General features: G+C 42.5%; 1 protein-coding gene across 1 annotated transcript in view; it reads right to left on the bottom strand.

The window, feature by feature from the left end:
* ACOXL (acyl-CoA oxidase like) overlaps window positions 1–14,990 on the bottom strand; it is a 969,051-nt gene that overhangs the window by 437,763 nt on the left and 516,298 nt on the right. The gene's annotated exons all lie outside the window — the stretch shown is intronic.

The following is a 14,990-nucleotide window of genomic DNA, read 5'->3' as shown; positions in this document are numbered from 1 at the left end:
CTCGCTACCAGACTATGCACCACTGGAGGGGCGCCTGCTACAGGAGCGCATTCCTAACTAAGGCAGTATCACTTACATACCGGACCTTGAATAATAATGCACCAGACAGGCTGGGCAGGCTGAGGGAGACTTGGGAACTGAACTTAGGCGCACTTGAAAACATAGATTGGGAAGCAGCCATGATGCACCATCGTGAGGTGGCTATTAAATTCTGTCTCTGCCTCATCCAATATAAAATATTCCATAGAGTCCATAATGACAGGGCTAGACTTCACCAAATGAGCCGAGCCAGCGACCCTAGTAGTCAGATGTGGCTATGAGCAGGAAGATTTTTATCACACCATCTGGGACTGCAGCGAAATACAGACCTACTGGAAGAAGGTATTGGGGGAATTGAGCAAGGTTCTAGAAACAACAATACCATTGGACCCTAAATTCATATTGTTGGGCATACCCGGGGATGTAGATTTGGGCCGACCGCAGCTCATTTTCGCTATGTTAGCCCTTGTGGTGGCGAAACGGGACATAGCACGATCTCGGGGGACTGCAACCGCTCCCCTGCTCCAAGAGAGAAGTCAGGAATGGATATGTACATGGCGACAGAAAGGGTCACCTATAAGGCAAGTGGGTGCCCCAGGAAATTCAGCAAGGTGTGGGGCAAATGGAGGGCATATTATGGCCAAGATGGGGGGCTGGGGGATGGTTAGTGGGCCTCTGAGTGGTCCCTTCTTTAACTCTAAACATAAGTCTTGGCTCCCTAGTTTTCAAGCATTCAAGAAGGTGTCTGAGGAGTTAAGGAGTAGGAAAGCAAACAGTCTGGAAATGTGCTTGCGTCCCAACAGTTCAAGCACTAATTTGGTCTCCAGAGAGTTAAACTAGAGAAATCCTTCTGAGCTTCATTATGTGCAGATAGTGTGTGGCAGAGCTGGAGAGATCTGAAAAACTGGGATCAGTGCGGGTTATAGGTCTGTGCAACTTGTTCAAAAGATTTTATATGGTCACCTTGCCAATGTCAATAGTCAGATCCCAGGGCAAACTGACGCAACTGAGCTCCATACCACAGAGGAGACAAATTTGTTGGTTTGGCCAGTCATTGAATGTGTCTCAGTGCCTCACCCCAGCATAGTAAGGGAACCGGAATTATTTGTGGATGAGAATGAGGGAGAGGGCAGCCGTAAGTGTATGGTGCCACCTTGATAAAAAGGTGTCGAGTTCAAGGTGCAATGCGGGTCATTCCTATCATCGAACAACCAGTCTCCTGCTAGGATCATCTGGGCTACCTAGCAGCACAGATATATAGTTTCTTATGTATGGCAGTGATTTGTCAAGGAATTTACAATTCTAATCGGCTAGTTGAAGCTGAAACTGGCGACCCCCTGTTTTCAGATGTACATTTACCTGTGACTTTTGACAAGGTAAATTAACAAATTGATCCATGTTAATCGCCTGTCCTGTGGTGCGGATTTAAATTAATGAGTGAAGCAATTAATGGACTTGACAGCAATAGACAGCATTCTGGGAGTATACAGGATGCGTGATGCTTGCCTTCGAAGGGCAGTGACTCACAAAAGGTCAACCATAGAGGCGGGCCGTCAATGGAAATGTTGGACGATGAACTTATTTTATAATGATACTTACTTAGAATTATCAGTGAACATTATATTAAGTTGTACACATGGTACAAAGAATATATTACACATATGCAAAGTATGTATTATACAAAGTTTCAGAAACCTGAAAAAAAAATTTTGAAAGGTACTGAAAGACATGTGTTAACTAGGTTATTCAGGAAGTAAGAAAATCTTCAGTATTGTGAAATGCTGATGTTAAGGTGACTACAAGGAAGGCGATATTACAGTGCACCAAGAAATACACAGTTCAAACACACCCTTAAAATCAACAACTCAATATATCACTGACACTCAGACTTATTTCACAAAGATTTTAGCAAGTTATTTACAAAATAAAATGCGATCTGTTTTAGTTGAACAAAGATGTGTAGTCTACCTTCACTGGCACCTCACTTAATATGTTCTACTGACATCCTTCATGCAACTTGTTTGGTTGCTGTAGCCCCTTCTGCTCACCACAGATGTGGTGAACATCAAAAGATGTAAAAGGTATTGCACTTACATACTTTACCACAAGGCGCGAACACCTGCACATGACATCATCTGGGGTCTATCTTAACCCAGAGCTCTAAAATCCTGCAGGTGTCATACATTAAGAAAGTCCTTGAAAGTGCGTATTGTTTCATCATTCAAAGCAGAGTACTCTCTTGATAAAGGTCTGACAATTTAGTCCTTATAGCAAATGATTTCTGACCCCAGAATGCACTCATAATACACAAATATTTTACTAGTGTCGAAGAATTGTGCATTTTTTGAAGGTATTAGGGGGCAAACAGGAGTTTCCTGCCTGGGATAGCTTGGGGCACAGGGTCACGGCTGATTTGACATATGGCCATGTCTGACCTGGGGTGGTGTGGAGTGCAAAGAAACGATGGATTTAGGCCCAGATCCTTGTACTGGGGTGAATGTATGACATTGTGCTGCATTCTGTCCATCAATTGTTGTTTCTGCATTTGGGATAGCTTGGACCCAGCAAGAGACCGAGACAGTGTCGTGGAGACAGAAAGAAAACTGCTTCCAGGAGTTTGTGTAGGGTTCCTCAATCTGGTGATGAGGAGCCTATGTCTCTCTATCAGGGAAGAACATGTTCCTCCAGAAAGATGGTCTGGCCAGGGCCAGGTCGATCATAACATATGATCACATAACATAACATGAGTATTTGTAAAGCGCATGTCCACCCCCACAGGGGCATCTTGGCGCTGAATAACATGTTTTATTGTTACCCAACTCAATGGTACTCATTTTATCCATCTCTGAAAAGATGAAAGGCTGAGTGGACCCACCGGGAATTGAACCTGTGACTATGCGGTTGAACACAGGCCCCTGCAGTGGATGCATTAATCCACTGAGCCACAAGACCCGGCCAGCAGAGACGTGACAGGAAAAACAAAAACTGACAGTACACATCTGTTGAACAAGGCATGGACTCAGTAGAGAAGAAGACTCAGGTATTCAGTTCCATCCATGGCATTTGACTCCAATTCTCAATGGCTGAGTCATTTTGCGATCACTGTCGGGGTCCTTTACAGGCACAGTGTCCCTGAAAAGTGGATCAAAGGTCGGCTATACAGTTTGGAACCAGAAGCAATGTTTGTCTCCATAGAAAGCTGCAAGGTGTGAGAGGAGTCACATGGCCCCCGGGCCACTAAAAAAGCACAGCCAGTGTGAACTGGGGGCTACAGATGTTCCACAAATCAGCTCAAGCAAGCCTCAAGGAAAGAGCAGGGAAGGGTTCTAGGTAATGACTTGAATATCTGAAAAGTGGTTCCGCCATGAGTAAGTGAGGTAAATGCAAAGAGGATGCTTCTAGACGAGGCCTGAGACCATACAGGGTCATAAACAGTCTGAGTGAAGATCAAAGAGTGTGCTGAAACAGCCCAACAGGATGCTGCTCACAGGTGCTGCAGAGCTAGAGTTTTAAGGGCTGTTGACAATAAAATATCTGAGAAAGATTAAGAATGTCTTGGGGGAAATCACACACAGGTGGATGCTCAGTCCCCTTGAGCAAAGGGAAACTCAAAACAGTTGCATATTCAATAGGGCGCTATGTGCAGGTGGTAAATGGAAGCGGGGGGAGAGAGAATGAAGGTCGCGGAACTGAAGTGAGAGGCTGGAGAGAATGTAGGGTCCGGGGCCGGCTCAGAGGTTGTTGTGGAGCGGCACAGCACCTTTGACTTCTGCCTGCCCTAGTCCTATAAGTTGTTTTACCACAGGATATATACCTGGTAAAATCGAGCCTTGTATTCATAAACTCAGCAAGCCGAGGTGTGGGAACACCGGATGTTTTGGAATTGGGTGGGGTGATATCCTCTACCCCAGGAATACCACTGCGCTCAACAAGGAATGTATCCAGGAACACACATATCAGAAATATTTATTTCTTACATGTTGTATAGAAAGGTTTTACATAAGCCAAAAAAGAGCGAGCAGGTTTAAACCTGGGACTGATGTCACATGCAACTGCTGTTGCAATGGTAGTGCTTTTCCATTACCGTCTGTGGCAAGGCCCATCACAGAGGGTTTTCTGAAAAGCACTGAGCTCATCCCAGGCTGCATACACTGATGGCAAGTAACTGAACCTCATAAGTAATACCTAACTGGTAAGGTTCCTGTTGAGTATCACACTAGATGTTTTGCTGTGGTCAGAAAGATTATAGATAGGAACTGGAAACCAAATGGACTTCTTTCAATCAGTAAATGGAGCCAAAGGTCAGATAAGAGGGACTATTGTTAAGAATTATTTATTTGAAGGCCACCAGGATCCAGATATGGAGATGGTGCATTTAAGGTGGTCTGGGACCACGGAATTAGATTATTAATTATTCTCTAACGTAAACCCATGATTGCCTGGTATAACCACAGACTGTGATACAAACAACTAACGTCTGGATGTATGCAGCCATTTTGTGGTTTCCAACCCCGCGAGTCCCAAAATCACAGGATTTGTGACTGCAAAATGGTGTTTGGACATGTACTAAATCACTTGTGATTTTGAAAAGCCTTTCAAATGTGAGTTTTGTGACTTATTCTGAATAGGCATTAAGAAGGAAACATACAAGGGGCATCCCCTTCTCATTGCAATTCACACTGAAATGTATGAATAGTTTGTGACCACAATTGTGGTTGCAAACCACTGAAAGGTTATTGACATCTCAAAGGTGGTGGTAACCGAATCACAAAGGGTACACTGGGCCCAATGGGAATAATTTCTCTCCAACCCCCAATGTCTTTCCAAACGGCAAACTTTTAAGGAGAAGTGCTGATTAACAAACAAAACTTCAAACTTTGTGAATGTGAATGTAAGGATGGGGGTATGCTGTCCCTTGCAGATCACCATCCCTGAGTCTATGGTCAATCCCAGTAGGTTGCAAAAAAACACACGACTCATTTATATTCAATGGGCCGATTGTTCTGCAACGTTCTGCAAAAGGGGAATTTTGCGATGCAGCCTTTTAGTATGAAGGTCATATCGCAATATGATTGGTGAGTCAGTCTCTGCACCCAGTATTTGCGACCTACTTCACTTTGAGAATCTGACCTAAATTCTGAAAATGTTATTGGTATGGAGTTTTGTCTGACTACCACTAAACATTTTCTTTTACTTATATAATGACTCATCATTGAATTAACATGGCTTTAAAAACTATGCTCGACTTCAATGAGAAAAAAATGAGATACCCAGGAGAATTCACCGTTGATCTAGAAAATTGCCTCAAGCAGGTCATGTAGAATCAAAAGTATAAAACAATGCAAACAATCCCACTCTAAGAGCAATTTATAAGCCATGGCCTGATGGCCATTCTGTTGAAATCTTCGAAGACACAGACGTGGAACTGTGATGCAAATCATGCACAATCCCAGGAGCAGCTTATCTATTGCATGCTAATTGTTGCATAGAACATGGGTTCTTCTGGACTCCTCAGAGGTTTTTACAAAGCTAGGCTCAATCATTCTACAGTAGGCGGACGCTGCAAATACAAGCAACATACCATACCACAACTTTTTTTTAAAGTCAATCCTATGCACATTCTGGAGCACATGCTGGTCTATCCAAGGGAAAGAGAGGTACAAAAGGTGACTGGTTGGGAAGAATGTCTAGCAGAATTGTTACTTTTTGATCATGTTTGTTAATATTTTAATAAACATTGATATGGCCTTGCTCAAAATTCTCTATTTGTTTTCTTAACAGTTTCCATATTTCTTGGTTTCTCTGCGAGATGTCCTTTGGGCCCATTTAATTGTATGCATATGTAGAATAAAAAATTTAAAAAAGAACACATTTCAACATAAATTATAAACCTGAGTTCAACAGTTATGAAATCAAAAGCAAAAACCAAGACGCAAGAATCTTTGTATCTAAATAGCAAAAGCATCAAAACCTGTCAAGGCGAATTTTACTAACCCTGAGAAACTCAGCAACCTTAACGGGTCAATGTTGACACGCTTCATCAGGAAATAACGACATTTACAAATAAAGGAAGAACATTCAAAGACAAACATGGAACTTCGAAAAAGACCCTACCAATAAGAAATTAGGGAACATGATCAAAAGTGGAAAATTGGCCAGGTAACTATTAATCGTCTTATCCCGTCTTCCTCATCCCGCTGCACAAACCAGAAGTCTCAAAAACTTGAACACTGGTTCTATATTGGTTTTGTTTTCTATTCAGGTGGATCCTCAATCATATGTTTTTTAAATGGATAAAAAAAATCCCTAATGTATTTGAGATTAGCTGTAGTCTGTGTTCTCTGTCACATTGTAGGCTCTTAAGTGCACAGCTCTTGTTAGCTTTCAAATCATAGGTACTGGTGCTACAGGGGTGTTAATGTCTAGGAAACTTGGCGCCTGTCAAGTTAGCGTCGGTATGTGCTCATCTGTAATTCATGCGGTGCAAAAGGTGAGGGAAAACCCCCTAGCACCCCCAAAATTGTTGGACCCCAGGGCCCCTCAAGTAATAAATACCCTATCCTATGCACACGCCCTAATGTTCAATGAAAGTTCATCATAGAGTTGAAGCACAAAACGAAATCAAGTAAAGTCTCTTATGGTCTTTTTCTTTAATTCAACAACACCCAGCCAACACGTGTTTCATCGTAGTGGGGTTACTCCTCGACTTCTTCAGGGCTGTCTGGTTCTGTTTGTTCTAAATTCAATCACCATACTGCCTGGTCATTTTATCCGCCTTTCCATAAAAAAATCACAATTATAATCTCCAGTGGTTTTTCTTAGCACCTCGTATTTCAGGACCGATAGTTTGTCCTGTGCATTCCTGCTTGCCAAAGACTACGCATTCTGTACCCGCTTCAAGTACAGAACACGTACTCTGTGCCAGATTTGGATGACAACGTACTTGCTACAGATTTTCCGCTTACAGTGACTCACCTCATATTGGTAGTCTAACCATCACACTCCTGCAAGTGTGACAATTCGGACTCTTTCAGGCCCCCAAAGCTATAAGAATGGCTTGGGAGGAAGAAAATAGTCATTTTTAATGTTTATTAAATTAAAAATGAACTGTTGTGATCATCTCTAAATTAGTAAATTAACCAGACAGCACCACCTTGTGGCAAAGTGTCACAAGCGCTGGTGTTGACAATTAACTGCTGGTGCCGAGCACCATAAAACACTGGCTCAAATTAAGCCCTGCAGCTGTCTAATCTTAATTCAACTTTATGCCTTACACTTTACACTTTGGGTCGGTATCTCGCTCTTGCTGGTCCCCTTCCATCTCTGCCCTGTGCTGTTAATCTCGCTCTTGCTCTGGGCCAAAACAGGTGTTGAAAAATAAGACCCAGCCGCCTAAAATGAGTGCCAGCGCCCAACACCCGCAACCGCCGGCAGAAAATAAGCACAGAGTAAAATCAACATACCAGCTCTAATTGGGATACAAAAATAAAATAAAATAAAAACACCTTTTCCACAATATAAAAAAAAAATCGAGTCCTCTCAAGAATTTCACTGGCTGTCTAAAATGAAGGTCTAATTTGCCACGTTCAGGAGCTGGGATTAGCATAAAAATATACCCTACATCAGGAGAATAGCACCCCCTGGTCCAATACACACACAACGACAAAGGGGGGACTTAAACTCCTTTCCAAGTAAGCACTTCCCCTCGTTGTACAGTTATAACCCTACCTGCAACTACAACACAATGCAACTGCAACTCAGACACAGGTTACAGTGCCTTTTATTTTGGTGACTTTTCTGGGCCTGATCAAACTAAAAGGCAAGTAAAATGTGTTTTCATGATCGGATATAAGCAAAAAGAGGAGTCATTCGCAAATTCTGAGGATCCTAAATTAATAGAATAATTGTTTTCTTTGCTGCAGCAAAAACACAGATACCCATTATCTGAATTTTACACCAGCACCGACGTTAAAACTAATTGTTTTGGTGACTAAACAAGAGTGTCTCTGCTCACACGGCCTGACTTGTTTTAATTGTATCAAAATGGGAGCCACGAGGCGAACGACTTGTCACATCTGAAAGTTGCAGAGAAAAACACTGATTAAAAAAAGCAATTCTGCAAGCACTTTGCCACATTCTGAAAAACACACCCACGCTGCAGGAAGTCTACCCTCTCAGCGTGGGCTCAGAAGGGGCCTTATCTCGACAGGGCGATTCTGGAGACGTCAAACACACCACCTCTGTGCTCTCTTCACGCGCAAACCTTCCAACCGAATAGAAATAATGTACACGTGGAGGTGAAGAAACCCACAGCACCGTGACAAAAGGGTTATTGCTATGGAGGGGGGAAGTCCCACTATGAACTCTCTATTTTCAAGCAGCGTTTCCATGCCTCTTCTGACTTGTTTCATTTCAATTTCAATTTCGCTTTTTTAATGTTACATTAGGGAATAAGAAGTCGGATTGGTTTCATGAAGACGGCCCTCACAGTCATCAAATATAGAATAAATGCTGACTGAACATTTTACACCTAATGGCAAAATGTGGAGAAGAGATGACATTGTTAAATATGTACCTTCCTAGGTATATTTTAAGGGAGGGTGGGTGACTCAGTCAAATGCGTTTTGTAAATTCCTGCATGCTCTAATGTAAGGTGGTGCTTTCAGGGGCCAAGGGCTGCCTTGATACCGCCCTGACAATGCTTTGAATTGCACTGTTTGGGACAATTTCCGTTTATCTTTTTATAACAATAAAGTTTTATATTTATTTTTATAACACTTTTTCACAATTTTTTTTCCATACCGCAGTATGGCAATGATATCATAAAATATATCCATACTACAATATAAACTGTACTCAGTATTTCAATGTAACCAAACTACTTGTAATCCCCAGTGTAGTATACAGGGGCGGCTCCTCCGCTGTGGCAGAGGAGCGTCGCCCCACCCCCCTTCCAGCAAAGTAAGAAAAAATTTAAATAAAAGGATAATAAACCTGGGTTTATTATCGTTTTATTTTGTTTCCCGGAGTCTTGGGGACGGGGCCAGGGGGATAACAGGCACCCACGGGCAGTGCTATGCACTGTCATCAGTGCGCATAACAGGTTTACCAGCCGTCTCAGGCCAACCAAACTGTCATGTGCACTGAAGCTCTCTCCAACCCAGCTGCGTTGCTGGGATGGTGATAGCAAGAACAGTCTCCCAGTCTCCCTGGGAGCACAAATCAGCCAATTCTGAACCGGCTCTCATGCAGGGGCGGCCTGTGCAGGTAAGAGTGGCGGGGCGGGGTGGGGTGGGGAGGGAGTCGAAAGGTTACCTGGCTCAGAAACTTAGGCTTTAGGGAGGTAACCGACCCTCTAGGAGCAAAACAGACTCACTTCTGAAACCGGCTCGCTTCTGCAAGAAAAAGACTTATGACCGAGCATTCTTAGGAGCAGCACCGAGAATTTGTAATGCACTCCCACCAAACATCAGAAGAATTACATCCATCACAACCTTCAAAAAAGGAAGCAAAATCGCATTATATGAGCAAATTTCTCCCATAAGACAATATTGTAGGACTGCTGTCTATAAACTGCTCACTTGTATTCATTGCTCCGCTAACCTGGGGATGGTACACAAATTTATCTTGTTATTTAGCTGCGCCTTGGTAATTTAACTACTGACTGTATATATGTTTATATGCTATACTGAAGTGTAAAACAGTAATGACCGTTTTTTCCTCTAATGTTTTGTTTTGTTGAAACGCCACTGTAAAGCGCTCCGATACCCTAACACTGGGTCATGTTCGCGCTATAGAAAACACTAAATAAATAAATAGACAGACGATGACAAGGAAAAATTAAATGTAAAAAACCCACTTACCTTGCATTCGCCACATCACCAAGATAGTGCAAGATAAGTGGTTTTCTTTTTTGTATTTAATTCCCCTCGTCATCTGTTGACTCCCTCCCCACCCCGCCCCACCTCTCTTACCTCCAGTGGCCGCTTCTGCTCTCATGTATGAGGGCAGCTTCAGGATTGGCCGCAGGGGAGTCTGCATGCCTGTGCCTGCAGTGGAGCCACGAGAGGAACAGAAGTCGGGCGATGCGGCAGCCTGCAGGTAAGTTCTGTTTTTTTGTTTTACCTTTTTTTTACATTGTCATCCCCCTACCCCACCCCGCCACTCTCCTCTCACACCAACCGCTACTGGTAGTAGAAGGAGCTGCATGAATGAAGAAAACTTAAAACAAACATTACTTTGCACTATGGATAGACTTAGTTTACAGTAAAACGAGAGCCAGTATTCATAGTTAAGCCAAAGTTCGAAGTCCATGTACAGGGTTGACTATGGTATCTGGTCAAACCATTCTCTAGCGTAGCGCACTGTTAAATGAGTACTGTGAGAGGCAAGAGGAAAAGCGGAACAACACACAGGAGGAGATCACGGTGGGTGAATCATAGGGAGGCAAGTTACATCTGGGTGGACAATATGGGCTGGTAAAGGGTGTAGTGGCACACAAAATGTCAAAAATGGTATGGAAACGCAATTGAACATTGGTACCTCACAGTGCAATATATAAATACCACGATGAGGAGTTGCTAATTTAAACAGTTATGTGGCCCATTTGTTTTTAAAAAGTACTGTGTCAGTTCTCCAGTGCCTAGGAATATATATTTTTTGCTATCAAGAAGGATGAGGCCATTGATCTCCGCCAGTGTGAACATGTATGTTTGACATCCGTGGTGCTGTGAAGGATGGTAAGTTTGCCACAGGATCGGAAGGTGCAGACACATCTGTTGGTCAATATGCGCCAAATGTAAGTCCAATATCATGTTGAGTTTCATCATGTAAGAACTTTGATTATAAGCTCAGGGAGGTAAGTACCCACCTCAAGTAATATTCACAATCTTTGACAGCGTACTCCATAAAAACCACTAAATCAACCTGGGCTCAGCTTTGCCGGTAGGTTTAACTTAGAAGCTATGTGTAAAGTATTTATGCCATATTAAAGCAGTAATAAAGTTGAAATTCAGAACAATAAAAACATAATAACAATAAATAGAATAACATTTAATAAGCAAAATGACAAAAACACGCCATAAATTCAATAGAGGATATGAATTTTTAAAGCTTTAAGTAGAAATAATCCCAAGACGCACAAAGTTCCAATGAAAGTCAATAGCCACTGTATTACAGGACCTAGGTGCACTTTGATGCTGATCGAAATGGAGCTTCAGTCGGCTACACTAACCAGGTTCATCCTAGTCAAAGATATTACTTTCTCTTGCTCTTCGTATTGACCCTATTTTACCTCATCTTATCGGACCTGAACAATTGGGTTTTGTGAAGGGTCGATTGTCTTCTGACAATTCTAGAGTCTTTTTTAATATTCTTTGTAAGGCTTCTTCTCTTGATTACCCTATCTCTGCTATTGCGTTAGATGCTGAAAAGGCTTTCGATAGGATTGGTTGGGAATTTATCTTTTAGGCATTAACATGGATAGGTTTACCTACAAAATAATTTTTTCTTATCTCTTTACTGTACTCCAATCCTAAAGCATCTATTTTTGTAAATGGTAAGATCTCTGATTATTTTTCACTTTCTAGAGAAGTACGGCAAGGTTGCCCACTTTTACCTCTCTTATTTATCATAGCCCTAGAACCTTTTTTGACTAAGATTAGACAAGATTCATTGATCACCGGTTTCCAATCAGGTACTGTTCACGTTAACCACATCGCTGATTAAGAGTTTCCCCTGCTGTGCTGGACAGCAACGAAAACGGGTGTGGTCATGACGAGCTCAGCTCGTCATGAGCACCTGAGAGGTATATGCCATGACGAGCTGAGCTCGTCATGAGCATGGAAGGGGTTAAATTATCTCCATATGTAGTTGAGCTTATATAGCGCACAGCTACCCGCAGTGGGTTTCCCGGCGCTTGCTTAGGGAACCCTTCCTGATATTCCCCTGTGAGATAGCAGGGTATCCACAAGGTGAAAGTCAGGCATCCCGCCGCGAGGGGCCGTTGTGGAGATTAAGCAAGCTGTTGCCCAGAGTCGCAGAGTGTGAACCCGTGAGTCGAGGAGGCACCGGGGCGAGAATTGTCGAGTCCGTGGAATTTTTAGCCCAAGACCCGCCGAGGCGGGGAATTGAACCCTGGTCCAGGACCGATCTCAGCTTCCGGGTCTGCCGCCTCTAACACCTGAGCCACACTTCCCCACATGCAGATGACATTCTTTTATACTGCTCCAATCCAGTTTCCTCTATTCCAGCTTTCCTTAATCAGGTTGATTCTTTCTCATGCTTGTCCGGGTATCGTTTAAATTCTGATAAGTGTGAGATACTTCCACTTAACGTGACATGTCTCAAACATGATTCTGCCCCCACTGGGTTTTCCTGGCAACCTACCAAAATAAAATATTTAGGCTTGTGGTTTTCTTCTGCCATTCCAGATACCCTGAAACTTAATTTTGACTCCATTAACAAAACTTTAACCAACAACATAGAACGTTGGCATCCGCTCTTTCTTTCTTGGTGGGGCAGATTGGACCCTATCAAAATTATGCTTTCCCCGCTGATATTATATATGCTCTCCATGATTCCAGTACACATCCCTGGTTTCTATTTTAAGAAAATAGATTCTTTACTTTCAAAATTCCTCTGGAAAGATAAATCACCCCGTATTGCATTATCCTCTTTAAAAGCGGATAAATCATCTGGTGGTCTTAAATTTTCAGATTTTAAATCCTACCATTATGCTTTTTCTTTAAAACAATCCTCTCGTTGGCTTTCCACGGAACACGAACCACATCCTCCTATTTGGATTTCTATAGAACAATCTTTTCTTCTTCCTTTTGATTTTACTGAATCTCTTTCTTTTACAACTCCGATTCCATCTTTCCGTTCTCCAGTCATCTCTCATACTCGCAGACTTCTTCTTCCACTTTTACCATCATCGTATCCTTCTTCTTCCTCCTTGGATCGACAACCCATATGGCATAATACTCTCTTACGTATTAAGAATAGTACCATTTATTGGAAATCCTGGAAATTTAGGGGATTATTTTGGATATCTCAATTATTATTACACAATGTTCCTTTGTCCTTCCCTGACCTTCAGAAGAAATTCTCACTACCATCTTCTTTCAAGCGTCAATATGCCCTTCTACTACCCTCGCTTCTTCAATACCTTAATCTTTTCCTTCCTCTCCAGATTTACCCTCTAGATGCTCTACTCTTTTTCCTATATTAACCTCTTCTCCCTCAGCCTCTTCTTTATATAAGACTCTTCTTCTTCCTTCTGGTAGGAATAAAACTAAAACCGAATTGGCTTTGGAAACGGATTTATCAGAATGTTGGTCGACACTTGTTTGGGATAGGTTATGGCTTACAATTCATAAAACATCCCGAGCTGCTAACACCTCTCAAACTCTTTATTTTGTTTATCAACGACTTTTGTTTACTCCGGCTAAACTGGCCACTTTCTCCTCAGATTCTACATCTGCTTACTGGTCCTGTCCTTGCACACATGCTGACTTAAAACATATGCTATTTGAATTCCCCTCTATATCTTGCTTCTGGCAATTAGTTTGGTCCCAAATTACCAAAATATTTAACTCCTCGGTTCCCTTTTCCCTCTCCAATATCTTCTTAGGTTCCTTATCCCCTCATTGGCCCAATTCCCCATCGAATGTTAAACTAATAGACTTATTTTTAGCAATAGCACTCCACCTCATTACGTCCAACTGGAAACAATCAGATAAGGTCACTTTTAGAGCTTGGTGGAATGCTGTTTGTTTCCATCATAGACTAGATACCAATTACGTCCCTCCAATTTCCCTGTCTATTAAAATGGATCTTTTGTGGCTGCCTTTAACTACGTATCTTACCCTGATTTCTCCTATCACCACTGCTGATGAAGTTCGTAAACCTCCATAAAGGGTTATGTTATCTTGTTATATTCTTTTACTATTTGAATTTTCTCACAATACAGGTTCCTTATGTTTTATATATCATATTGAATTTCATTACACGTCAATGGTTTGCATCCAGTGAAATTCTTGCAATGTGTTACTTGCTTTATAGATTTGATGCCTTATGACTTGTACCTTCCATGTTTCCCTGTTTTTTCTCCCTCATCTCCCCCCCTTCTTCCCTCCCTTACCTTTCCCTTTTTCTTCAGGTAACATTTCCTATAATCATTTTCCTATGTTTTGTATTCTCTTGCAATTGTAAAGTTTTCTTTTTGACTCTATGATATAATAAACTTCAAACTTAAAAAAAAAAAGATATTACTTTCTGACTTTAGTCCTGTAAGTCCCTATCGACCAAAGAAATACACTCCTAAAGTCCACCAGGACCTCAGAGGAGGCAGTTAGAGATTCTCAGGTTGGCAGACAGACGCCAACTGCAGGGTCCACTTACCTTTCCCCTGGCTGGGTCTTTTCTGCTCCTGCTCTCCTGACTCTGTCACAAACAGGAAGCAAGCAGCCAATCACAACGCAGCAAGCAGCTTTGTGTTTGGTCGGGACACCGCCCAGCCAGGGGCTGATGGGGAGGCCATGTTCTCCATGCAGGCTGCATTGCAGGCCGCATGGAGAAAGGCAGGGTGCGCATGACTGGTTTGAGCGGCCCCAGTGGGCCGACCAAACAGTCTTTTAGCACTCAGGAGTGAGCACACCACTCCTCCCCTGCTCGCAGAGCAGCCCCACCCACCCGCCGGCAACCAAACATAAAATGATAATAAATTAAAGCAATTACCATTTTATGTTTCTGCTTCTTGCACTGCGAGAAAGCAGTGGGGCGACACGCATCCGCCCACGTGGAGGAGCCGCCCCTGCGAGGTGAAAAAGAACCTGTCTGAATGCGATAGAGAGAGGAGTGTAGGACGGTGGAAGACGGAGGCGTGGGGTAGAATCATGCCTGGGCAGCTTTGGTGTTCAACTACCCGATATTTATTGCGATTATTATTT

Source organism: Lissotriton helveticus, chromosome 6 (genome assembly GCF_964261635.1).
Source record: "Lissotriton helveticus chromosome 6, aLisHel1.1, whole genome shotgun sequence".
NCBI classification, from domain to species: domain Eukaryota; kingdom Metazoa; phylum Chordata; class Amphibia; order Caudata; family Salamandridae; genus Lissotriton; species Lissotriton helveticus.
Note: the sequence above shows the minus strand (reverse complement) of the source record. Positions and strands in the feature narration are given on the sequence as shown.